Source organism: Paroedura picta, chromosome 6 (genome assembly GCF_049243985.1).
Source record: "Paroedura picta isolate Pp20150507F chromosome 6, Ppicta_v3.0, whole genome shotgun sequence".
NCBI lineage: Eukaryota > Metazoa > Chordata > Lepidosauria > Squamata > Gekkonidae > Paroedura > Paroedura picta.
This window is the reverse complement of record NC_135374.1, coordinates 105,049,868-105,077,165: the sequence shown is the minus strand read 5'-3', so window position 1 is coordinate 105,077,165 and position 27,298 is coordinate 105,049,868. Positions and strand designations below refer to the sequence as shown.

General features: G+C 42.4%; 1 pseudogene; it reads right to left on the bottom strand.

Moving 5' to 3' along the window:
- Positions 1-24,005: 24,005 nt before the first annotated feature.
- Positions 24,006-24,380, bottom strand: LOC143840756 (small ribosomal subunit protein uS8 pseudogene; annotated as a pseudogene).
- Between the last annotated feature and the right edge of the window lie 2,918 nt (positions 24,381-27,298).

Genomic DNA, 27,298 nt, shown 5'->3' with positions numbered 1-27,298 from the left:
GAAGAGCACTGCTGGACCATACCAGTAGTTCATCTAGATCAGTAACCTGTGTCACGAAGAAGCCAACCAGCTGGAGGACCAACCAATAAGGCTTTTCCCTGATTATTCTGCCTTCTAGAATTAGTGTATGGGATGGCATTATTCAGAAGTTTGCTGAATATGAATATTTAGATTCCCTTCATTCACTATGGCTAGTCACCACTGACAGATGTCTCCTCTGTGACTCTACGTAACCGGCTTCTAAAGCCATCTAAGATGGTGGTGATGTTGATGTTTTCTGGCAGTGAATTCCATCATTTTATTTATTTACTAGAGGCAAAGCCCATTGCACCCAGGGAAACTACTGGCACTAGGATGCATACCTGCACTGTGGCCTTCATGGGGGCTGGCTACATGGCAAAAGCTCCCAGTTTCCTGGGTGGAGTCTACACAGAGCTTCTATTCCAATCCTAGGTCGATTCAGTCCCTGCCATCACCACTGAATGTAATTTCCATTTTGATTTTGTCCAATTTAAATTTTCCCAATGCAACAAACATGATTGATCCGGAGTGACCCTACCGTTATCCTGCAATATTTAGGAGTTGAAATAACCCTCAATATTTTCATAATCAGATTGAGAAAGCATGAGACACCACATAGATCTCCAGCTGCTTCGCATTTATTCCTGAAGCTCCGTTGTAGAGAAGCCCTGATTGGCCAAGGCTATAAGCTTTTGTTAAAGGGTAAGCCCTAATTTTCTTTCAACTTAAGCTCTAGAAGCCCTAATTTCTGTGGGTAGAGACTTGCCTCCTGTTTTTATTCTCCCTCCTCTGCCCCCCCCTGCTTCAAGAAAAGAAAGAGTCTCCTGCTGCGCTTGGTTCCCCCCTCCCCTTCTGTGAGAGAAAAGGAAGACTGAATTCAAATTGATCTGGATTCAGCAGGATCCACAACAGAATAAACAAAGTAAGTGCAGAATCATCCCTGGTCTCTGAACCCAACAAAAAGAGGGGTATAAAAAACCCCAGCTCTTCACTCTCTTCTATCTATATATAGGGTAAGTGGGTAATCTGGGGTAAGTGGAGTGTTGTTGTCTTTGCTATATCCCTGGTTGTCTCACTGAGACTCACAGCAGATTCCAAAGCACAGGGAGGAAGAGGGATTCAATCATACAGTCAAAATCTCTAATAAGCAATGGAAAGGGACTAGGACAGGGGTCCCCAACCTGAGGCTCACAGGCCGCATGCGGCCCCCAACCTTTTTCTGTGCAGCCCTCCAACCTGCTTGACTGCTGCTATCATCTCAGGGCATTTTTCCTCAGACATATACTGTTCTTCCTGCCTCGAGGCGCCATCGACTGCTATTCATCCTGTCCTTTTCTTGCAAAAGTGCAATAGCAACATTGTTTGTTTTGATCTCCATGGTTCCTTCTGTCAGCCCCCTCTTGTTCTTATCCTCCATAATAGCATTTTGGCCATTCTAGGTACATTGCTAGCCAGCAAAGCTCAGGCAGCCATACCACTCAGCTTTTTAAATCCCCTTCTCCATGAATTGCCATGTTGAAGCTATGTATGTGTATAAGAAAGGTAAAGTGGATTGCATTAAAGTTAACATTTCTTCATTTATCCTTGAATGTTTACTTTTGGTCTAAATAAGTAGGTTAATATTTTTGTTACATTTTGCTTTAGGATGTGGCCCTCTTTAGGCACCGGGCACGCTAATGCAGCTTCCATGTGCCAAAAGGTTAAGGACTCCTGGACTAGGATCACAGATTTAAAAAAACCCAAAAAACCCAAAGTAAACCAACACTGCTCTAAGGCATGACATACCGCCATGAGAAAGGCCCATTTAAATCAATCAGGAATTTAGGTGTGTCTTCACTAACCTAGGCTGCAATGGGAAGCACATTGGGTGGTATCCTGATTAACATCTTTGGTAGAAGAACCATTTTCACTGGCAGACACATTGGTAGAACCATTTTCATTGGCTGACACTTTCAACTTTTGCTCAGTGACGTGGTTGGCCATTTACTCGGGGATGTTCCTGAGTATACAAACTAGGCTTGCCAAAGCTGGTGTGGGGAATTGCTAGAGATTTGGAGGTAAAGCCTAAGAAGAGACCTTGGTCAAATGCAATGGCATAGACTCTACTCTACAATGCATCCATTTCCTCCAGAGAAGCCAGTCAGCTGTAATTCTGGGAGACAGCCAACCCCCACCTGAAGGTTAGCAATCCCCACATGGGTTTAGGATCATATTGTAAGGCTCATGAAAGTCATTAAATAAATCAGACTTAATCCTCCACCATGCAGAACCTATCGACCCCTGGCAAACGTTTAAACCAGATCTATAACTACAATGAGTTAACCAAGTGGGATGGACGTGCAATATTGTTTTATTATTGAAATTGTTCTGTACTTTGTTCTGTCTTTCTTCACAAAACAAAGCCTCTTCCAGAAGACAGTCTCCTGCTGTTGGAAAGGACATTTTCCTTCAGCTGGGAATGGATTTCAATGACTGGAAGCCATGTTGAAACATCTTGGTTTGTCACATAGCATCTGTTCACTGAGGGAGGGATGATTCCCTGAGGACTGGTTGATTCCCATCTGAGTTTCTTAAAATAGGAAGTTCTTAGGGATGCCAGCCTGCAGGTGGGTCCTGGGGATCGCTTGGAATTTTAGCTCATCTTCAGATTACAGATCAATTTCCCCTGGAGAAAACTGATATAGGGAAACCCTAGGGAAGATGTCTAAAAAACATGAGAGGCCACAGTAGAATGGCACTATAACAAAACAACAAAAACCAGCAGCACTTTGCTTATTAGTGCTGTGTTTTTGATATCTGGATATTTGGAAGAAAGAATTCACTATCAGGTTATATTTGGATTTCATAGAATCATAGAATCAAAGAATAATAGAGTTGGAAGGGACCTCATGGATCATCTAGTCCAACCCCCTGCACTATGCAGGACACTCACATTCCAATCACTCTTCTAGTGTAACCTGCTACCCCTTTGCCTTCACAGAATCAGCCTCTTTGTCAGATGGCTATCCAGCCTGTGTTTAAAAATTTCCAAAGATGGAGAACCCACCACCTCCTGAGGAAGTCTGTTCCACTGACTTACCATGATAACTTATCACGATTTACATGACAATAAGAGAGTACCAAACGTTGGATGAACTGTAAAGCATAGCCTGTTTTGCCATATCCATTCTGACTTCAAAAGAAACATTAAGTCATTTCATCTGCCCAGCACACAGGTTCATTAAAGTCAAGAGAGATGCTTCCATCATGTTTTTAAGTCTTCTAAGCTCAATTTGTGTTCTAGAATTAAATATGAATGACATTGTATCGAAAATTAGATTGTAACTATTATGTTTATTTAATAGCGTTGGCCTATAATAGCAACTCCCCCACCCCTTTTCCCCCCTTTCTTTTTTGTGTGGCAATAATTGCTCCCCCATTCAGTTTGTAGCTTGGAGCAATGGACAATTATTCTTTTACGCGCACAGAGTTCAGTACACGGTTACATTTTGTAGCTTTTTGATGTTCAGATGTGGAAAAATAATCTCTTGGGTAGAACTGTCAGTGTCATTAATTTGCTGAAAGAGCTCTAAGTAATAACTTATCACGACTTGAAAGAATTGCTGGCACATCGCTATCTTGGTGTCCATAAAATTTATTTCAAAATCCATCCCATTTCCCTGGTGGTGCCAGTCAGAGTGATGGGGAGAAAGCTGTCAAGGATGCTATTCTGAAGTCTTTTTTTTTTTTTTTTTTAAGGATTTATATAATCACTTGGCTCTTTCCGTTTGCATCTGCTCTGAATCCCGCTCTTTGGAACAATTCTTCCAAAGAGTAAACCAACATGATACAATGCTGGCATGCAGTGTTCGAAACACAAACTTCTTTTCCTTACCTTTGGGTGTAAGAACACAAGGAGCGGTTATTTTCTAAGACAGCCATTATTTTCTAAGGCAACCAGAGAGCGAAACACTCTTTTAAAGGAACTGAAAGAACAGAAGAACACAAGGAAGTTATTCAAATAAAAATGATATTAAATAGAGAAAAGGTCCTTGGGAAATAGTGGTAGAAGAATCAGCCCTGGCTGATTTATCCTGTGCAACATCCTGGCAATATTTTAAAAAGGAATGTGGGGTGCAGCAAATATTATTTATTTACTTAATTATACTTAATTATACCCTGTGCTTTTTCCCCAAGGGGGACCCAAAGGGGGGGGGTTACATTATTATCCTTCATTTCATCCTCAAAACAACTCTCTGAGTGAGGTTAGGCTGAGAGTATGTGAATGACCCAGATTCATCCATCATTCCCATGGAAGAGTAGGGATTCAAAAATGGGTCTCCCAGATCCCAGTCTATTTCTCTCCATCTACCTCTTGACCAGGGCCAGGGCCTTCTCAGTCCTGGCCCCGACCTGGTGGAATGAGCTCCCGGGAGGACCTGCAGGCCCTGCAGGAGCTTTCGGCATTCTGCAGGGAATGGAGCTCTTCCACCAGGTCTATGGTTGAGACTGGGTGGCCAGGTAGATCTGGGCCCCTCCCATAGAAGTGGCAGTGGCAAATTCCATTGGTGCCCTCTTCCCTCCTCAGATACTGGGGTATGTTAGTGATGGGTGAGTTTTGCCATTGCATCTTAAGGGTTTTTATATTTGTAAATTGTTCCTATGTTTTCATGTCCATTTTAATGGGATTTTAGTGGGGTTTGTTGGATGATTGTGACCCGCTGCAAGCCTGTGGGGAGCAGCAGGCTATAAGTTGAATAAATAAATAAATACAAAAGTATATATAGTTTATTGCTTTCTGTTTTCCAAAAATAATAATAATAATACTGCCAGATAGTGTGGTATGGTGGTTATGAGTAAGGTGACCAGATTTGAAGGGAGGGAAGGCGGGACACACCACCGCCACTACAGGGGTTGCAGCAGCGAGAGCAGCCCCCCTCCCTCCAACTGGGGTGTAGCGGTGGCCCCCTCTCTCCCTCCGGGCAGCAACAGTGGCCCCCCTCCCTCCCTCTGCCTGGGTGGCGGCAGCAGCAGCAGGGGGCAGTGGTGGTGGTGGGCATGGGGGGTAGAGCGAGAGGCATGGGAGTGAGGAGGGGGGAAACAGAACCTGCCAGATACCCACCTGCCAGGCACCTAGAGCCTCAACTGGAGAGGAAGATGGGGATGCTCATCTGGAAGGAAAGAAAGAACTGGCTAGCTGGCTGGCAGGCTGGCACTTCTCTCTCTCCCTGATGGAAGCGTGGATATTCGACCCCTCTAGCCATGCTCGGGGATGCCTCATTCTGCAATCAGCATACCAGAGGGAGGAGGCCTAGTTGACCTGATGAGCCAGTTCTTCTGTCTGCATGTGAGGAGGATGTTAAGGCTGGCTCGTCTTGAATTAAGCCAAGTGTCGCCACGCCCGCCAGCCCAGAAGCACCACCAAGAAGTTGCTGAGGCAGCTGCCAGGAATCCCCTGCTCGCCTGTCTGCCTGCTTCTCACTGATAAGCCCCAGGGGGCTTACAATCACCCCATCATGCAGACCCCCGACATCACTGCAGCAGGAAGCGTGGGCTCGGGAGATGGGGGGGGCAAGGAAAGGCTGCTGGCGGGAAAGAGCATGGTGATACACCTGCTGCATTGGACTCAGTGCCTAAGCAGGACTTTTTAAAAAGGTCCTGGGACCCGGGACAAATTCTTTAAATGTGGGGTAGTCCCATTATATGCGGGACATCTGGACACCTTAATTATGAGTGGTGGACTCAATCCTGGAGAAATGAGTATGATTCCATATTTTTCTTCCACTTGAAGCTTACTGGTCAACTTTGAGCCAGGCAAACTTCTCTCAGAACTCTCTCAGCCCCACCTATCTCATAAGGTACGTTTTGTGGGAAGAAAAAGAGTTGGTTTTTATACCCCACTTTTCATTGCCTGAAGGAGTCTCAAATCAGTTTACAATCCTCTTCCCCTCCTCTTCCCACAGCAGACATCCCGTGAAGTAGGTGGAGCAGAGAGAGCCGTGACATTATTACTCTACGAGAACAGCTCTATCAGTACTATGATGAGCTCTAGGTCACCCAGCTGGTAGCATGTGAAGGAGTGGGGAATGAAACCCGGCTCGCCAGATTAGCAACTGCTGCTCTTAAGGAAGGGAAAGAGATTGAGACTCTTTGAGACTCCATTGGGTACAGAAAAGTGGGGTATAAAAACCTACTCTTCTTAAAAACTCCCCTTCTTAAAACACAGCTGAGAGTAATCCCACTGAGAGTAATCCTATGAGACATCTGTCAGGAGGAAGGAAGAAAAGAGAGAGACACCATCAAACTGTACCAGACAAAGAATCATGAGTTGTGCAATACCCCAAATTCAGAGAGGCTGTTAAAAAAAGAAAATTATTTGCATAAGCTTGCACAAGTGAAATAAATAAGATGTAGTAATGTTATAGCTGTATTTGGGCTAAGTCAAACAAATCAGCACAATAAGCAATCATTTGAATCCACCAGGACACTTCTGAAAGTCCATCTTGAATCATTTAGAAAGAAAAATGGGATCAACAAATAAATTCAAAGTGATAACAGGAATAGCACAAGTAAGAGTGAACAGAAGAAAGAAATTAAACGAGCAATCAAAAGTCAGACTGTTTCAAATTCTTCTCAGAGCTGTTCAAGAGGGCTTACCCCCAGGAGTGTATTCTTAGACTTCCCTTGTATGTTTGCTTAGTAGAGGAAAGAGTTAAGGATTCTTCTTGGGAAAAAAAGATATATCAATCTTCTAAAGGAACAAACCATCTGCTCTCTTCCTTTTTTTGTTGTTGTTGCTTAACTTGTTTCTGTTTAAGAGTATTCACCAACACCCATCAAAGGGTATGATAAAAATAGACGTTTTAATTCAAAGTAGGACATAACTGTGATTTTTCATTCAGCTCTGAAGTTAAGATACTTGAGGTAATTTAAAGGTGACTTCGAAAACGAAAAGTAAGAATCCGTGTGCAGACTAAAATCCATCCATTGTCATCTTGACAGGACCATAAGAACCTCAGTGACCTTGTAGAACTTCTCAGACGAAGCATATGGATTTCAATAACCATGGCCTATTTCCAGTTTTAGGGTATTCTTGGAAAGATGTTTTCCAGTCCCCACCTACCAGCAAGTGAGGAGGACAATTTGTGGTTGCCAGCATCTGCAGGAGGAACACCGAAGGCAGGTGCCACAGATTGAGGGTAGGAGGAAAGCTATTCTAGCACCCCCTTGCCTGATGCTGGTGATTAGTTGCCCTGAATTTTATGGGAGAATAGAGATTGGCTACTCCCAAGGGAACTTTCCTCTCTCCCTCTCATGCTTGTAAGGAGCTGTTATCTTCAAAGCCCTGGGTTCTAACTTCCACCCACCAGATTCCAGGTGCAAGATGGCTTGCTTCATCCAAGTGTATGGAATAGCTTAATTAATAATTATTTGAACGACAGCCAGCATTTAATATATAAGATGCCTAGTTTTAGTTATGCCTGGAGCAAGGTTTGTTGCATGTGTTCCAAAGACCCAAGACCCAGCTGATGGAAGCCTGGCTTGAATTTTCTGTAAGTTTGAGGCTTTATTAAAAATCTCCTTGTAAGCGAACCTGGATCTCACATATTGTGTCCTTGGGATTTCTTAGAAATTGGAGCAGTGCTACACAAAATACAAAAAAAAAAAGTACATTAATAGCCATTATAAGGGAAATACTCATATTTGCTTCTCTTTCAATGTGGGGCTTTATCAGCAATAAGGGAGAATGCAACTGTAAAAAAAAGACTAGTATGGTGGCTATTTTTTTCCTGTTCATCCACTAGATGTTCTCCACAAGACATAACTACCCCAGCACAAAGAAATATGACAACTCTATGCAGGGTTACTGTGAATGTTATAATAGTGAGATCAACCCATCTTACTACTAACAAGCACTTACTTTGGTTATTCCATTGTGGATCCTGCTGAATTCAGATCTTGGGTCTTCCTCTCCCTCCACACACACACATTGAAATAGAAAAGTATTCTGCATGTGATTAGGGAAGCTCAGAAGGGGGGGGAGCCAAATGCAGCAAGAACCTCTTTCTTTCTTTTTTTCAAGGGGGAGGGGAGAGAATTGGAGACAGCAGAGGAGAGGGGAATAAATCCAAGAGGCAAATCTCTGCCAAGAGAAGTTAGGGCTTCTAGAGCTTCTGCTGAGAGAAGTTAGGGCTTCCCCTTTAAGAGAAGCTTGCAACTTGGGAATGAGGAAGCCTTTGAACTGACACCATGGCCAATCAGGGCTTTTCTACAGCGTTGGAGGCTTAAGGCAGCAAGTTAGTTCAGGAAAAACAAAGAGCTTCACCTTTACTCATGCCAATTTTTCAAATATTGAGGGTTATATCCACTCCAGGATATCACGGGGTAAAGGGAGGTTCACTCCGGATCAATCATGCTTGTTGCAGAGGAAAAATTTAAATCACCCAAAATCAAAATGGAAATCGCATTCAGTGTAGATGGCAGGGATTGAATCAACCTGGGATTGGAATAAAAGCTCCATGCGGATTCTGGCTAGGTCTCATAAAAATAGACAACACTTGTTATAATTAACTTACTATTTGGACTGAAATTGTGTTTTAGGTAGCATTGAAATTAATAGGACTGGTTTCCAAACTAATAAACTAGGCTGGAACATTATTTGAATGGAGGTCTTTTTCTCAGCTGAATCAAAAATTGAATTCCAAGCTAATTGAAAGGTGATCTGAGGAAAGCAATTACAGATTCTCCTGTCACGAAGCAGATGCAATGGGGGGGGGGGAGAATATTGTTCTACTTCCTCCACTTTTAAAAGAAGAACTAGAATTTTATACCCTGCTTTTCACTATCTGAAAGAGTCTCAAACTGGCTTACAAACACATTTCCCCTACATCTCCCAACATCAGACAACAACTGGTAGGTGGGCCTGAGACAACTCTGACAGAACTGCTCTGTGAGAACAGCTCTAACAGGACTGAGTCTGGCTCAAAGTCACCTAGCTGGCTGTATGTGAAGGAGTGGAGGATCAAACCTGGCTGGCCTCATTAGACATGGCTGCTCTTAACCACTACTGGAAGCTGACTCACTATGGCCCATTATGCACGGAGTGGAAAGTCTGCATTTGGGGTGGAATGGCGGCGGCTAAAATCACCAATTATGCACGCTGCAGGCGGCAACCGGGAGCAGAGTCAATGTATGCCGCCGAAAAAGCCACATTAGCGAGATGCGGAAGAAAGTGGAGCTTCCTGGGACCAGGGCGAAACCAGAAGCGACTCTGGAGTATCTGCGTGCATAATCGGATACTCTGGGTTTTGCCGCCGTTGTGTTCCGTCCCGTGCATAATCGGTTTGCTTCGCTTCTTCCTCCTCCTCGTTCTCCATGCCACCATTTCAGCGGCCGTGCATAATAGGCCTATGTGAATATAGCCATGTCAAAAAGCGGTGAAAGGAAAAAAGGGCCACACCAAGTCAAATGAAGAAAATGGGGGGGGGGCGGAAATTGGAGGGAAATAATCTCTATTATATGTAAAACCCCAACACATTTCACATAAAGCTTTTTCAGGGGATTATAACTGTAATGCTGTAAGAATAAAATCAATATTCGATTCACAATTAAAATACATTTAGATATTCAAATGCATAGGGTAGATACACAAAGCATGTATGTACAGAGTACAAAATAACATATCTACTTATACCCCCGAACTCTGGTGCTGGAGAAGACTCTTGCGAATCCCTTGGACTGCAAGGCGAACAAACCGGTCAGTCCTAGAGGAGATAAGCCCTAACTGCTCCTTAGAAGGCCAGATCCTGAAGATAAAACTCAAATACTTTGGCCACCTCATGAGAAGGAAGGACTCCCTGGAGAAGAGCCTAATGGTGGGAGTGATTGAGGACAACAGAGGAAGGGGACGATAGAGAATGAGGTGGCTGGATGGAGTCACTGAAGCAGTAGGTGCAAACTTAAATGGACTCCAGGGAATGGTAGAGGACAGGAAGGCCAGGACAATCATTCTCCATGGGGTCACGTTGGGTTGGACATGACTTCGCAACTAACAACAACTTATACCCAATTACAAATCATTTTAGATGTATAAATGAAATAGCCTAAAACCGCTGACCTTCAGATCCTCAGCAGAATGTTAAAGTAGAAAGTAACATTCACCCAACAAGCACCAGTTGCGTTTTCCGTCTATTTTCTTCATGCCACCTGACACAAGAGAGGCAAAAATGGCATGATTTGAAAGTGCTTTAAAAAAAAAAAACACTGAGGGACATTTTTTAAATAAATTCCGGTTGACAATTCCAGGTTGGGAAATTCTGGTATATTTGGTTTAACACCGCCGTAAAAGGGTGTTAAGCGCTGAGTGGCACTTAAGCCATGAGTGGCACTTAAGCTCCTCCTCCAAGCCCTTACCAGAAATATATTATGTGGAACAGATAAAGGGGTGGGGTTTCTCTTTCTCCTACAGAAGAAAGAGAAAAGTTCCCACAGGGAACTTATTCCTCTAGTTCGTTACAATACTTATCCATTAACTGATGGATCTGCGGCTGCCTCATGTCTTTTAACTCAAACATATTTTTAGATGGCATGCCACGTTTCTTTTAATTCCCCCACCCCACCCCATTTTGTCATTTTCTTGGGGCGTAGGAGAGAACAGCGCACTGACAGATTAGCAGGCGAAAGGCATTCATTTAATGCAGCTACGAAGTGCTTGTTAACTGCATGTCATTAAATACAGCCCTCTCTCTTTCTCTCTGGAGAGTTCCTTGTGGGGAAGGAGGCCTTTCACATTAGTGGTCATTCAACACGTCTGCTTTCACCGAGGACTAGTTAAATGTGGGGAAGGGAAAAACAAAATTAAACTGTTGTTTGGTTCTGTCTGCGTGAATTAGTGAATTTGGTTCTGTCTGCATGAATTGGCTTCCTGAAGCCTATGGCTACTGTACTACCACATCAGAGATTCTGTGGCGCAAAAGTATGCTAAGTAAACAGACTATAACTAAACAAATAAATAGTTTCATTGTGATGGCAAGCATGTGAGATCCAATATAGGTATATTATATTTTTCTGGCAGGCATTATTGTTTAATTTTAGTGAGCCCCAAGATTTCTGTGTTGTGTTCGATACTGAAGTCACTTCAAAATTTATAGTCACACTTAATCATGCTGAGAAGCCTTGAAATTATTAGTTATGCTTCTAGGTTCGCACATTTAAAAATGTTCCTTTACAATTTAGAAAGAGCAGCATTTCAAGAGGGAAAGATTGGGAAGGGTAATTTACAAGAAAAAATGAACCCTGTTGGGTCCCTCTCAAGCAGCCTTTCTCAACTTTTTTCTCATTGACCATTTATGCACTGGAAGTTTCATGCCGGGATGCAGGCTGGAGTTTTAGTCGTGGCAGGTGGCCCCACCTCTTCCAGCACCCACATGGGGGAGCATTTGGCCCGGTGCACCTCATCTGTCCCCAATTTGTGTTCTTGCATAGAAGCTGGGGCAGCGAAGTTCCCAGTGCATAAATGGTCAATGAGAAACCCCTGAAACATTCTTCAGGCTTTAAGAAACCCCAGAAGTAGCACAATCGTGCACAATATGTTTGGGAAGCATAGCTGTGGACACACCCACCTAGGGCCCCTCCCCTTCCCATCCCCTCCAGACCTATCATTGGCCATTTTGAGAAGAGGGGGTTGATGAATGTATATGGTCATATCACCTGATACATGTTTAACAAGTTTTAAAAATATATAAAAATAATTAACTCCCTCCCATATGGGAAATCTTTCCAGGGCCATCAAGAAACTCCCGGGTTTCATGAAACCCTGGTTGAGAAAGCCTGCTCTAAAGAATCACTTTTCTGGAAGACTATTTCATTCCCTAAAATTAAGTTTATAGCTTGAGGAAGATAAGGACAGGTATACATGTATGTACACACACATTTATACATATACACAATGTGTTCTAGCAAACATTCACTGAAAAGGTTTTGAGTGTTTGAGCGGCCTGTTGACAAAATGTATTGATTAGGAAGTACCTATATGTTTGCTGTTCTCTTGAGTATCTCAGGATCCAAGTTGGTTAACAACAATATAAAAATAGTACAATAATTTGATAAAAGAAAGTATTTCTTCATCCAAAGAGTAATTAATAAGTGGAATTCACTGCATTCACTGCAACAAGAAATGGTGGCAGCTACAAGCACAGTCTACTTCAAGAGGGAATTTGCTAAACATGTGGAACAGAAGTCCGTCAGTGATTCTTAGCAACATAGATGGAGTACTTTATCCGGGGTAGGGATCTTCTGTATTCTTTGTGCTTGGGAGGAAACTATAAGAGGGCTCCTGGAGTTCTGTCCCTACTGTGGACCTCCTGAGGACATTCAGGGTTTGGCTGCTGTATGACACCGGGTGTTGAACTGATGGGCCATTGGCCTGATCCAACATGGGTTCTTTTAATTTCATATAAAATAATAGATATTAAAAATTATAATTTGATTTGAGCATAGCTTTTTCACTCATAAATAGAAATCATGTTAGCACCTTATAGTTCTTTTTTTAATTAGAGAAACTTTCAAAAAAAATTCCATACATTTATTTTGGATAATCCAGGCATCCAAATTCAGAATGATGCATGTATTTGATTGTATTTCTTCTAGTTTTATGGTGTTCTTAACATTACAGTTGATTTACAAGTGTATTTTTGCCTACAAGAATATATAGCATTGGGAGTCAGATATAGACTGCTAATGAAATTCCTTTTTATGATGAAGACGTTTACTTGTCATAATTATAAATATCAGTCTCAGATGACAATTTTATGAGCCATTAAAATACTATAATAACTTCAACTCCTTTTCCCTTACAATATACCATACTTCGATGTCACATAATTGGTTGGTGACTTGCTCGCAAAATTTATTACAGGTTGAGCCTTCTCATCATTTTGGAATGATTAGCATGAGTATCTCATAGGACAGCTACATACTGTGTCCCTCCACTTCTAAAATATCTGAATACACTGATGCATGGATTGGGATTCCTAGTTTGATCACCAATATCTCATTCTAAACTGGGCACAATAAATGGAAAAGGTTTAGGAGACATTTCCATTTGGAAATTGTGTAAGTGCTTTCCCTAGAGAAGCCTTGATCTTAGCCCAGAATTGTGTCATTCCTAGATTCTTCATACTTCAGGGAATTCCTTGTAGTGGGACATTCTGAATGAAGGCAATTTACAGTGTCTCAGGGCCTCCAGGGTAGAATCCAGTGATCAGTCAGTCTTCATGGTCTCCTTTGTGACCAGGTAAGTCACCTCAAAGCCTCAGTGTGGCAAGAAAGGGTGAAGGAGTTCACATTTACCCCTCTCTTTCCTCCCAGCAATGTCTTGTCCTCTCTCTCAGCTCTTGAGCAACGCTTCCTCCCCAGCTCCCCTCAAGATTGACCTTTAAAAAGGCCCCCTGGGGTGGACCAACCTCAGGGTTTCCCAATGCCTCCTCCCACAGGCCCTGTCATTCTTGATTGGTAGACCCTGGGACCAATAAAGGACCTAGACTTTCTTTCTCCTCTTTACTCTCTGCTTTCTCTTATGCCTATATTAGTCACTGTCCAGAGCTCCAGACAGAGACTCATATATATATATTTCAAAACAGTAGACTTTTGAGGTACTGCAACATCAATATTTTCATTAGCATAAATAAACTGAAGGAAATCCCTTGAGAACAATGCAGTTTCATTCACAGGCGAGGTGCTGAAAAGGAAGTGCACACAATGGCAGGAGAATACTAAGGTGGACATGGCCCACTGAGGCATGTTCAATTAACCTTGAAGTATTTTGCTTCCTTACATTACATAAACCGAACATCATTCTCTCTGCCGATCTTGCTGATGCATTTTCCTTAACATAACAGCTGTCTTCAGAGGTGTTTTAATACCATTTGTTTTGGTTGATTGCTTCTGGTTCCAATATTGCCGAGTTTTTGCTGGCGGAGGAAAAAACCGAGCCGGCACATTTTACAAGCAAGAGGATGCTACTTAAATGCAAGTCATGATCTCTTGTTAGCGAAAGGTGAGCCGGCAGACTCTTCTGCCGTTAGGACCGTCTGCAAAGGTGATATGGAAATCAGGCGATGAGGAGGGAAAATGTAAGCGTAACATTATGACTGTGTTTCTCGGTGGTTGGTAGAGGTTAATGAGGAAAGGAGAGAAGATGAATGTGTTTTGCAAACAGGGCAGGGGAGGGGAAAAAGGGAGATTAATAAGAATCACTGGCATTGAACTAATGAGGGAAAGCACCTCTATGTGCAGATAATTTTTTTTTCCTGTACTGTTGTTAAGAATGTAAGGGGCAAATGCTTACAGTTTCCACCAAGCTCAAACAATTCAAAAGCAGATCATCTGCTAGGCTGGAATCTCCATAACATGTCAATTTCACTTGAAGTTAAAGAGACCATCCATCCATTTCCCTGCAATTTGCAAATATTTTAGTGCCCATCCTTATGGCTGATAGGGTTTCCATGCACAATACGCATATCTTATACTCCCGGTTGGGATCCATTGTGCCATCTAACAATTCTTTCAAAGGCAACTTGCCCCATTCAAAGGTCAAGAAATCAAAGAAAGATTTCTCATACTAAGATTTCTCATACAAAGACTTCTCATACTATTACCCCCTGGTGGAACACATTGCTTTACCTCCTGAGGGTAGGGGGGAGGGGATAGCTGTGTTAAACATGAGGAAAGGTAATTGTGCCAGATGTACTGTAGGCTTTAACCAGGAGCTGGCCTTTTAAACCTGGGATCCACTCCTTGGCTTCCCCAGAGTTCTGGGTTCCCCTCTCAGGCCTTTTCACATATGCTACCTCTTGGAGTCAGCTTGGTGAAGTGGTTAAGAATAGTAGCTTCTTATCTGGAGGGCCATGTTTGATTGTCTGCTTCCCCACAAGCAGTCAGCAGGGAGACATAAGGCTAATCACTGTCCTGTCACAGCCGTGCTCCCTCAGCTCCACCTACCTCACAGGGTATCTGTTGTGGGCAGAGGAAACAAAGGCTATTTTGAGACTCCTTTGGGGAGGGAAAAGTGGGGTATAAAAAAACAACTTTTCTTTTTAAACCTCAGTTCCCACAGGCTTTGTTTGTGCCGGCATTGCCTTCTCTTGGTGAGCTCCATCACCCTTGATAGCTAGTAGGTATGTGCTCGGGGTGGGGGGGGGAATGGACTGTTTTGGATTTAGCCAGAATCCATTTGACCCGAAGTGAATCACCTGAACCCCCCCCCCCTTCACCATATTAGATTTGCCCAAATCCTGAACAGTCTGAACTCTCCCCCCACATACACACATGCACGTCTCTCCTCCCTCCTTCTCAGGCAATGGAGTGAATCTCCACTACCTCAGAAAGTGGGGGGAGGCATTTAAATGGTGTGCAAAGCAGTTGATGTGTCAGCTGCTTGCAGGCCCTTTAAATACCTCCCCCTAAGCTTTTTGGCAAACTCTCTACTGTCAGAGTAGGCTTCCTCTTGTCCTTCAGTTTTTTTCCTGAAGCTATCCCTTCTCCCACAGTCTGTAGCCAAATTGTTTCCCAGTTGCTTCTCTGCTCCTCCAGCCACAAAAAGCCTCTATAGCACCTGTGGATGCCATCTTTGCTCCCCCCATTAGCTCACTACTTTCTTTTAACCGTTTGGTTTACCAGTGCAGGTTCTGCCCCCCATTGCTCTCCTCACCCTCAAGAGCCCAGCCATGTTGTATTCACATCAGACTCCCTGAAGTCTTCTGAAGCTGCTTGGTCCTCAAGACCTGGCTCCAACAGCCACAGCAGGCGTGGCTGCTGTTAATTTAATAGCTGTTAAGAAATAGATTTGTTAGTTGGCAGAAAGTAGGCAGGCACTTTGCAAACCTACTTGAGTGCTTCTGCCCTGATGATTCTGGACCCCAAGAATGGAGACTAACCCTTTATTCACGCTGTATTCCTAGAGTTTGGTGCTGTGTCTCAACAAAAATGTAGCAGACTGTTGGGAATGCATGCTGGAATTCTGGGAACAGGCATCAATCACTCAACTGAGAAGTCCAAATTTAGGTATAATCTTGGTTACTGTATCTGCAGTCTCGTGCTATTTTTTGTGACTAAGCATATTTAATTTACAAAACTTTATGCCAATAAAGGTTTATTATTATTAATTTACAAAATATTTTAAATCTATATATATCTAATAGTATAATCCCTTCTGTGGATAGTTAAACCCTCAGATTGGTGCTATGTAACTACAAGGGGGATTTTTTTCGGCAAACTTGGGGAACCACCAAAATTTGCAGAACTATCTGAAAAGTGGAAAAGGAAGGGGTGTATAATTTCCCCAGTTGATAAATGTTGTCTGTGCTTCAGTAGATTATGTCTGCTTATCATGGTATGCTTGAGAAGGAGCTATCCAAGCCTATGTGCCACGGCACAGCTCAGGTACCATTGCCTTTCCAGTTCAAGTTGGTGTGGAGGGAGGAGCAGGAGATGCTACCATCACTGCTTTTCCTAGATAGTTCTGCTATAGTTGGGTGGGGGAGGAGTACAAGCCTTTACCAGCCCCATTGCCCTGTCACTTGATCATGAGAGGCAGGTGGGAGAATGGGAGAAAGGAAGCTAGTGCTGTCCCTATCCATAACCAAGGTGGTGGTGAAGCAGAGGAACAAGAGGAGGAAGTCCATGACAGAAGCCACCATAACTGTAGCCAGGTGGGCAAGATGGGGAGGGGTTGTAAGATGCTAAGAGCAGGTACAAGGGAGAAAAAGAGAGTGAGAAAGACTGAAAGGAAATGCATCAGAGGAAAAGAGACACTGAGCAAATGGGTGGGCAAAAGACAAGTAAACAGAAATGGAGGAAGTGGGATTACCCCTCTCCAGTAAATTGATATCTTGTCAACTCTTGGTAGCTAACCAGGGTCAGTCCTGGTTGGTACATAGGTGTGAGACCATCAAGGAAGTCCAGGAGATGCCAATTACAAAGCACCTCTGTCTTGTCATGAAAACCCTATGGTGTCCCCATCAAATTTCATCAAAATACTAACTAGGTCTGACCCCGCTTAGATTCCAAAATCTGACAAGATCCTACCTAACCTTTAGCTATGAAATCTGCTTCAGAATTTGATGACAGATAATATTGGGTGACGAGTCTAAACTTTATTTCTCTGGTTTCTCTATACCAGGGGTAGTCAACCTGTGGTCCTCCAGATGGTCGACTACAATTCCCATTAGTAGTCATGGGAATTGTAGTCCATGAACATCTGGAGGACCACAGGTTGACTACCCCTGCTATATGCCATCTTCAGATAGGTCTTCTTCATGCTGAAGATATGATGCTTTGTATCACACCATTCATGGGCATGGGAAGTTATTACCATTCTGATCTGCATCACCACAGATGCCTGCTGTGCTTTGCAGTGCCACCCTAAGCAGTTAGTCCCTTCTGTCTATTGAAGCAGAAAACTTAGAAGGGTCTCTGTCTCCAGACATGCTGTTTGCCATGCTGAAGCTGTCCTTGTCTCAGTCAAGTCCTTTGACTACATGGAGATCCACAGCAGGAAGAAGGATGCGTAGGCTGGCTGACAAATGCATCCATATAAACACATGCAAAGGGTACGCAGCAGATAGTGCCCCAAAGAGGTCTACTAAGAAATTCCTCCACTCTAAAACTTGCATTGATACTCTAAACTATAGATTCAGCAGTATGAAGTGATTTAATTAGGTCTATAGGGATTCTATCAACTGTGAACAAAAGAAGCAACTAACCAGTGCCCACATGGTGGAGGTGTCAGGTTTATATGCAAACCGGGTATTATAAGTCAAGCTATAGAGGAGTAGAAAATAGAAGCTTTCAGCAGAGAGATTCTGTAGCACACAGGGAAAATATATAGGAGTCAGCAGGTTGTATTTCCAGCTCTCTGTTGTGTAAATCCAGGGTGAATATTGCAGATGGGGCTGGGCTGAAATCAATCAGTTTACACAGGAGTAAACCAAGGCAAGAGAGAGAGCTATTGCCAAGCCAAAGGTATGCATGGTGAATGATCAACTATAAGAACAACACACTTTCTTCTGTCTTCCATAGTTCCTTGTTAACTCAGGATTCTATAACAGCTTCAGGAGGGAAATGGATCACTTCTATTAGTTTGTTTCCCAGACTTAGATCAGCACTATTCCTCCTTTGAAGACCTGCATTGGCAGGAGTTTTTGCCTATATGGGGTGGTACGAAACAGGAAAGGAGGAAGCTCCCCCCCCCAGTGGTTTAGGAGTATGCACAATATTGCTGAAATTAAATATGGTAATATGGTAACAACATAGGGTACTTATTAAATTTGCAGATGATACTAAATTGGGAGGGATAGCAAGCACAGCAGAAGACAGAATCAGGAAGCAGGATAATCCTGACAGATCTTCAAGCAAGCAGATGCTGTCTCAGGGGTACAACACATGATTTGTCATGTTTAATCTCTGGTATCTCCCATTGAAGGATCTCAGGTAGCAGGTATTGGAAAAGACCTATCTATGCCTCCAACTTGCAACCGTGGAGAAAAGGATTGATTCCACATAAAACAACTGCACATGTTCAGTCCATAGCTGAATTTGCATGGAGCTTTTATTCCAATCCCAGGTCAATTCAGTCCCTTCTATCTCCACCAAATTCGATTTCCGTTTTGATTTTGTCCGATTTAGATTTTCCCTCTGCAACAAACATGATTGATCTGGAGTGACCCTACCTTTTCCCTGAAATATCCTAGGTGTAAACTGCATGGAACTTTTATTCCAATCCCAGGTCGATTCAGTCCCTGCCATCTACACAGAATGCGATTTCTGTTTTGTTTTTGGATGATTTAAATTTTCCTTCTGCAGCAAGAAGGATTGATCCGGAGTGACCCTACCTTTATTGTGCGATATCTTAGAGTGCTTTTAAACCTCAATATTTTAATATTCAGATTGAGAAAGCAGGCTGTTTTGAATCTGGGCTCTCCTCCATGGTAGAGATGCCCTGATTGGCCAAAGGTGCCCATGTGACAAGCTTGCTTTAAAGGAGAAGCCCCTAATTTCTCTCAACTTCTGTCAGTCTTGGATTTTTTTCTCCCTCCTCTGCCTTCTTTGATCCTCCCCCCCCCTAACTTCCAAGAAAAGAAAGAGGCTCCCTGCTTGGCTCCTCAAGAAAAGAAAGAAAGAGGCTTGGTCCCCCCCCCCTTGAACTACCCTAACCACGTGCAGAATACTTTCCTGCTTCAATGGGGGGGGGGGAGAGGAAGACCCGAGTTCAAATCGATCTGAATTCAACAGGGTTGACAATGGAATAAATAAAGTAAGTGCAGACTCTGCCTTAGATTGAATATAACCCTCAATATTTGAAAAATCGGTGTGAGAAAGCATGAGAAAGCATGCAGAGCTCTGCCTGTTCTGAATTTGCTGCTGAGCTCCATGGTAGAGAAGCCTTGATTGGCCAAGCTTCAGTTCCTCATTCCCAGGTTGCAAGCTTGCCTTAAAGGGGAATCCCCAAATTCTCTTAGCAGAGATTTGTCTCTGGGTTTTTTCTCCCTCCTCTGATGTCTCCAATCCTCTCCTCCCCCCTCCTTCAAGAAAAGAAAGAAAGAGGCTCCTGCTGTGCTTGGCTCCCCCTCCCCTTCTGAGCTTCCCTAACCATGGGCAGAACACTTGTCTGTTTCAATGGGGAGGGGGGAGAGGAAGACCCGAGTTCAAATCAATCTGGATTCAGCAGGATCCACAATGGAATAAACAAAGTAAGTCAGGATTCAGCCCATGACATCATAACTTGCCACTGCCTTCTCTCAGCCTCCTTTGCCAGCCTTCCATGACATCTCTACAGTTCAGCCTATGGCTGGAGACTGGATGCAGAGTGCAAGGTATTGTTATTAATTGAATTTTTATATAGCTCTCCCATAAGGCTCAGGGTGGTGAACATCATATATGTAATACAAAAATATAAACTATAATAAAAATTATTCTCATGAAAAATATCCACCATTTTCTACCAATCCTTAAATGATTTAGGTCATAATTCACAGTTGCCTTAACTCCATCTCAATCCAGCTGTTCCCACCGGGTGTTTCTGGCTGAAATTTTGGGGTTCTGGAAGCTCCAATAGATGTTAGCTCATTCCAAAAAGTTGGGGCCAGGGCCAAAAAAGTACTTCTTTGGGGCCAGGGAACATTAGCCATTTATCTTGAGTCTTTTCTTTCTCAATCCTCTATCATCAACAATTGATAAAATGAATTTGTCCCTGGCAATCTATATGGGATTTACCTTGATTTATCAATTGTTTTCCATCAGAACATTCTAAAATAGCCTCTATACAGAATCTAGAATGAAAGTAGCTGTTGTCATGGACCTGGCCTAAATTTGTGAATTACTGCTATACACAATATCTAGATTTCGAACATGTGTGATTTTTTTAAAATGCAATATATGTTATAGTCAGCTTCAAAAACCTGGTGAATTTCAGCACCTCGACAGAGAATTGGATTCATAGGGCTTTTTCACTCACTCACCCAATCCCCTTCCTTATCATATTCCATTGGCTTTTATTCCTGCAGGTTTCACAACATAGTCTTTTTTTTTGTGGTCCTCCCTTTTTTAAATAGCAAAAAGGCTCATTGCATCAAACCCAAACTCTACCAATTCAAATGCATTTTATGAATGCCTGAAAATGAAGCTATCTTTCCGTACTGTTTAGCTGAATAAGTGCTGGCAGTCACATCCGGATTGTCTGTTGGCCATGCATGTTCACCCAACTTTAATCACTGAGACCTGCTGCAGCCAGACAAGTTATTCACTGATAGCACCAAGGTATGAATAAAATGAGGTTATAAATGGAATCGGAACCCATTTACTCTCAGGGACTGAGATTAGGAGGGTGAGCTTTTCTATTGCCGCTGAACACATTTTATGAATCGTTGATGTTAATAGGAGTCAAGGGTATTCAGTGGAAGTTGGAGGCATTCACCTCCTCCCAGGATTTGGCTTGAAATGACTAAATACGTTAAGTAATTGGATTAGAATGATGCAAGCTTAAAGTAATTGCGGTTAATTGCATTCAGTTCTCTGTGATTTCCAAACAAGGGTGCTAAGGATGTGCATCCACAATGAGGAGATTACTAATTAAATGAGACCAGTAGTAATTGTCTATCACTTCAGGATGAACAAATTTTAAAATAAAAATACATGGAATGTGAGGGGTTGGAGTGGTGCCAAACGGCAAAATGTTTTCTAACTGTGCTTCAGATTGGACCATTATTGATGCAGGAGTTTCCTCAAAATGAACATCAAGCAATAATCGTGGTTAATGCTGAGCTGAAGCTTGGAAAGTGTCAAAGAACAGAGAAAAGGGCTGGCATAAGCATTAGTTCCTTTATTAATCATCAGCCTAAGGGTTGAGCGTTATACGTAAAGATGTATACCAGCTTGGTGTAGTGGTTAGGAGTGCGGATTTCTAATCTGGTATGCCAGGTTCGATTCTGCACTTCCCCACATGCAGCCAGTTGGGTGACCTTGGGCTCACCACAGCACTGATAAAACTGCTCTGACTGAGCAGTGATATCAGGGCTCTCTCAAACTCACCCACCTCACAGGGTGTCTGTTGTGGGGAGAGGAAAGGAAAGGTGATTGTAAGCCGCTTTGAGCCTCCTTCGGGTAGAGAAAGCGGCATATAGGAACCAACTCTTCTTCTTCTTCTTCTTCTTCTTCTTCTTCTTCTTCTTCTTCTTCTTCTATTAGGATAAAGAATCCATTTTCACACATACACACAGTGGACTGGGCACCATTTCCCAGGAGTTTGATATCGTATTAATTAATTAATTTATTATATTATATTATTTTATATTATTATTGTATTATATATCTTACCTTTCTTTCTGAATGCAAGAACTGAGTGGGTTCACCAAACCACATGGGTCTTTACCACCTGACCATTGCCTCGCTGAGGGCGAAGGAGAAAACTTGGTGGGAGAGACCCACATAATCTGTCCTGCCCAAATAGTTCAAGGAAATATATGGATCATAGAACCATAGAGTTGGAATGGACCTCCAGGGTAATCTAGTTCAACCCCCTGCACAATGCAGAAAACTCACAATTAGATGCCCACTCACAGTGACTGCAATTCTATGCCTAGTTGATGCCCCCCCCCCTAAAAAAAAACAGAATCCCTAGCCTAATTTGCGTTCTGAATCCAAAGTGGCAATTAGGGCTTCCTTGGACGTACAAGAAAGGACTACAGAGCCAAGCACTAACACAACCCTTCCTGGCCACCCCCTCACAATCTGCCTAAGTTCACAAAATCAACATTTCTGTCAGATGAATATCTTACATCTACCTAAAAACTTGCAAAGAAGGAGGAGTCACCCCCACCCCAAGATAGCCTGTTTCACTGAGGGACTGTTCTAACTATCAGGATCTTCTTTTGGATGTTAAGCTGAACATTCTTTTGAATTAATTTCAACCCATTAGTTATGATCCAACTCTCTGGCTCAATTTCTAATTAATAATAATAATAATAAAATCAATACAATTTATACATTAAAAATATTCCACTTCCTTCCTTGCACTCCAGTGGCTGACAAGAAAACAACAAATTGTGAGGATGCAGAAGTTCATCAAAAGATAAAAATACACAGAGATCTCTTATTCTCTTACTGTTTTTCTGAATCAAAGATCTTAAACAGATTGAGATCCGATCCTCTTCCTGTCAATCACTGTATCTAAATATTCAGCAAATGTTAAGGTAGTTTGCACAGAGATGTGAAACTACAAAGCTAAATCTGCCAAAAAAAAAAAAACCCTCAAAATTCCTTTTGTAACATAATTGTGTTGCCCATATGGTCTGCAGAATCTAGATAAAAGGGCAGCGTGTGAGTAAGGTGTAACTGAGAAAGTCCCACTCAGCAATAGCACTGACCCATTTGTCCATTAACAAATCCCAAGAAAATATTTTTCTACCAAAGAACGTTTAATGATATCTTGGTTTGACATATATACACCAGCCAAACATTCCATATTAACTGAGAAAGAGAGGGGAGGGTTGTCCTTACTGTGTGGGGCATGATTTTTATCCTCACATGATGACATCACTTCAGTAGTGACACAGAAGTGTTGGCATTGCACCAGAATGAAAATCTAGCACTCTCCCCACAAACTCTAGGGAAACCATAGGATTTTGTGACAAGTGCTACAGCCATCATCCCATTGTAATGTTCATACCTCTTGGAAACAGGTGGTATAGGTACCATTGATATAGGTGTTGGCGTTTGCCAAAACAAGAAAATCTGGGGTCTGCAGCACAGCTCCTGGGACCAACTGTATCAGGGCATATCCTACAGGCATGGGGCCATATCATGGGAGCGAAACTATAAATATGATTATCTATAAATTAAACCACAATTTTGTTGTGTTCACAAGATGGTTCTGGAGGAGATGTGAGACTTGACACCTACAATGATGATTTCATACAAAATGCTTGACAGATTGAGTCAATGACTGGAGGCAGGCAAGTTAAAATAGCATAAACAAACATGACTAAGATCAGGAACCCACTGGTTAGGTACTATACTTTCACTCCAGTCAGCATGGGTTTTAAAAATGCATGCTCTGGCCTGCAGGGCCTGTTACACCCAGCCCTACAAGGTTTTCTGAACACCTACAGTTATAAAGTATTTATTAAAGAGAAAATGTTTACAGCATACTTTTAGCACAGCATCAGACTGAGCAAGGAATTCAAAAGAAATGGGTAAAATGCAATTCCTATTTCCCTCTCTTTATATACATCCTACCAGATGTTAAAATATAGGATAGGCTCCTTAACCTAAGATGTTGTAGATCTCTATAGAGTTTCCATTACTTTGTGGAATTCTCTAGCTCTTCAGGCCGTCACATGGCTAATGGCTGCCTTCTCCAGACTCAGTTAAGTACCTGGCAGACTCAGAACAAAAGAGTCCTTCCTTTTTGCTCCCATGAGTTTTATCACCTGTATTTTCTTTTTACAAGTTTAGAAAAAGAAGCCCAGGATTTTCCCTCCTGTATGTTTCCGCCTTGCTTCCTTGTGGTCCATGATGCCAGCAGAAGTAGTCAGCACAATGTACCCAAACTGGTACGACGGAAGCAGATTGTTCTGCCACTTTTCCAAATCCTTCAGCTGGACATCAAATCTTGGACAATCACACCACACTTGTTAAGTCTGCCTGTGAGGTTCACAATTTTCCCTGCTCTGTGATCATCAGTGATCTCAAATTCACCTATGTAACCATGCTTCATCATCACAGTTAAGAACCGGACAATCACTTTAGAGCATAGCCTGATGAGAACTTGATGTTTCCCTCATTTCTCTGACGATGCTTGTAAGGGCCTCTGCTAGAACATTCATGTGCACCGTGGTGCCCGTGCAGCAAGATGGCGGAAAAAGACCTGTATTTGCTTTACCCACTGAATAGGTCAGGCTGAGTCAGAGAAGTTTTTCCTGGAGATTCTTCAGAAATTTCTTCTTGAAGTCTCTATAGCATTTAACACCTTTAAGTCTATGTTCTGTGCTCTGAGGGGGGGGGGGGGGAGGAGCTGAACCATCCCATTGTCTAGACCTATTAGCATTTGTATGAAGATGGGATGAGGTAAGTCTGGAAAACAACCGAACTGACTTATTCTCTCCCAGCTCATTCTCTGCCTAAAAGGGGGAAAAAAGTTTTAAAACTCAGAATGAAGGTTTAGCCCATTTCAAACCTCTAAAGGGAGAAAAAAAATACATTTCTTCACACAGCTGAAGTTGCTAAAAGGACATCTCTGGCTCTGAAATCCAACATTTCTGGCCATGGCTCTTTTCTGCTGGTGATGTGTTGTTGCATACTCTGTTTCCAGAGTTGATTACATGACTGCTGGCATCAAATCTATTGCTATAGCAAACACATCCTGATAATTATTTTTTTTCAAGCTAAACTCACAACATTTCACATAGCAAACAAACCTGCTCAATTCATCGGCATATTAAGACATTGAAATGCAAATAAACATTCACAGCTCTAACTCCTGAATGACAGGCATATTTGTTTCACAACAAGGATCATCAGCAGACTGAAAGAGCTGGACTATAATTTGATAATGACCTTTTCCCAGTGAAGGGAATAGATTGCAAAGGCAAATATGGTAGCAAAAGAAGAACCATCCAATTAGTATCACCAGTCTTTAATTTGGACTCCTCCGCCAAAGAAATAACAGACAAGAGTAAGATGAATAGAACTGAATGGTCAGCAGATGACCAGCTGTCATCAGTCCCTGCAATTCAATCTATGTTCCAGATGTTCAATTAACCCATGGATACTTGGAGGCATGCCGGATTCTTTTCTGATGCTTCTTTGCTTCAAAGACATGAAACCGAAGGCTGGTTTTACCTACTTCAACAGAGAAAGAGGAAGGAAAGGGATACTGAGAAACACACACTTCTTATGTGTGTCTTCAAGTATAATACATAAAAGAGGAATTTGAAGCAGTACAATGGCCATGCTATATTATATTGGTGTATCAATACTATGAATGTATGCCCGGTTGTTTTAACAGATGACTTCGTGGAGGCCAATCATCTGATCTCATCCCACAAGTTATTTTATTTTATTTATTATATTTATATACCGCCCTCCCCAGGGGCTCAGGGTTCATACTCTATTCACTTCATACTCTATTCACTTCAGAGTTCATACTTTATTCACTTCAAAAAGCCACCAACAAAAAGGACTTACAAAGGGGGTTAGATTTGTGTAGGATAAGCTCACCAATGGCTAATAGTTATGGTGGCTTCGGGGAACTTCCAAATCCAAATCAGTGCTCAGAGGAAACTTCAGGGGAAAGCTTTGGACTCTTTCCTCATTGCTGGCCTTCTGGGCCAACATTTTTCTACATGTATGAAACATGATGCTAGACCAGGAGGGCCATAGGTCTGATTCAGCAGGACTCTTCTTATGTTGCTCTCCTGCATCTGCTTCTAGATCTGTGCAACTGTCATGGTTCTGTGGTGACCATAGAGTTTCCATGAGGTGGAATCCTGTAAAGTTCTTATAAAACCATTTATTTTTAAGGGAATGGCTTGCCTTTTAAGTTAAGTTAACTGAGATATGCTTTACTGTGAGTGCCATGTGGGTCCCTCTGACATGTGCCTCTCCCAATGAGCATATTGCTTACTCTCATTAACTGCCCTTAATGTGTTGTCTCTAAAGACGCGTCCCACAATCCACTTCAAAATTTAATCATGGAAAGAAAGGTGTCAGCACGTTTATAATGTCTTGAAATTTTTACCAATACACTCGGGCACTCTTAACGGTTCTTTCTCTCCCAGAAAACCTATATTAATTATTTAAAAGCATTAGAATCAGTCCGATCCATTAATTCCTCAAGGGTGTAAGAGTGTGATGAATATATAGACATTCTCTTCTTCAAAGGCTACTCCATTCGCTCCAGTCAATGAAGGGCAGTAACAGCTCACTCCATTGGAATGAGGGAAGAAGCTTAATGAAGTGCTCGATCTATATGTACAACATTCACTTACATGTTCTGAAATGCTCATCCATTATCTGGAAGATCTCAGGGAAGTTCATGGAATGGCCCAGTTGAGAGCACTGCTCACATCTGTCCAGTGTCCTGAAATGTGCAGTCTTGATTTGCCATATCTTAAAGCAGGGGGCCCTAACCTTTTTGAGCCAATGATAATTTGGCATTTTGAATGGAGGTGGTAAGAACTACGTCAACATGGCTGCCACTGGAGGGAGAGACAAGCCTAAAAGAGCTATTACAGGAAGTAGAGTCAAATGCAGTATTTTGCAAATTTCACTTTGCAAAAGAAGCACATGGCAATCACCTCCTCTCTACCCGCTAGTAGTGGAAGGGAGGGGGGGAGTTGAGCTGCCATTCTTGCCATGCCGGCAATATTGGCAATGTTATTATTGTTTTATGGGGTTTTAATGGGGAATTGCGATATTGTTACCCGCCACGAGCCGCAAGGGAGTGGCGGGCTATAAATCTAATAATAATAATAATAATAATAATAATAATAATGTTGAGCACATGGAGCTTATTGAGAGTCTGTCCAATGGTTTGCCAGTGAGCAATTTACTCAGAAGAAGGGTCCAGTCCTCCTGATTTACCTGTGCAGGTATTGAAAACCCTTTCTGAAAAACCCAGTGAGTGCCAGGAAAAGTGGTGGTCTTAAAAGTGTACACCACTATTTTCCTTTGGTGGTGATTGTGCATTAGTATGTAATACTTATGTCACTTATGCAATGCAGATGATCCTTGTAGCCTCTCT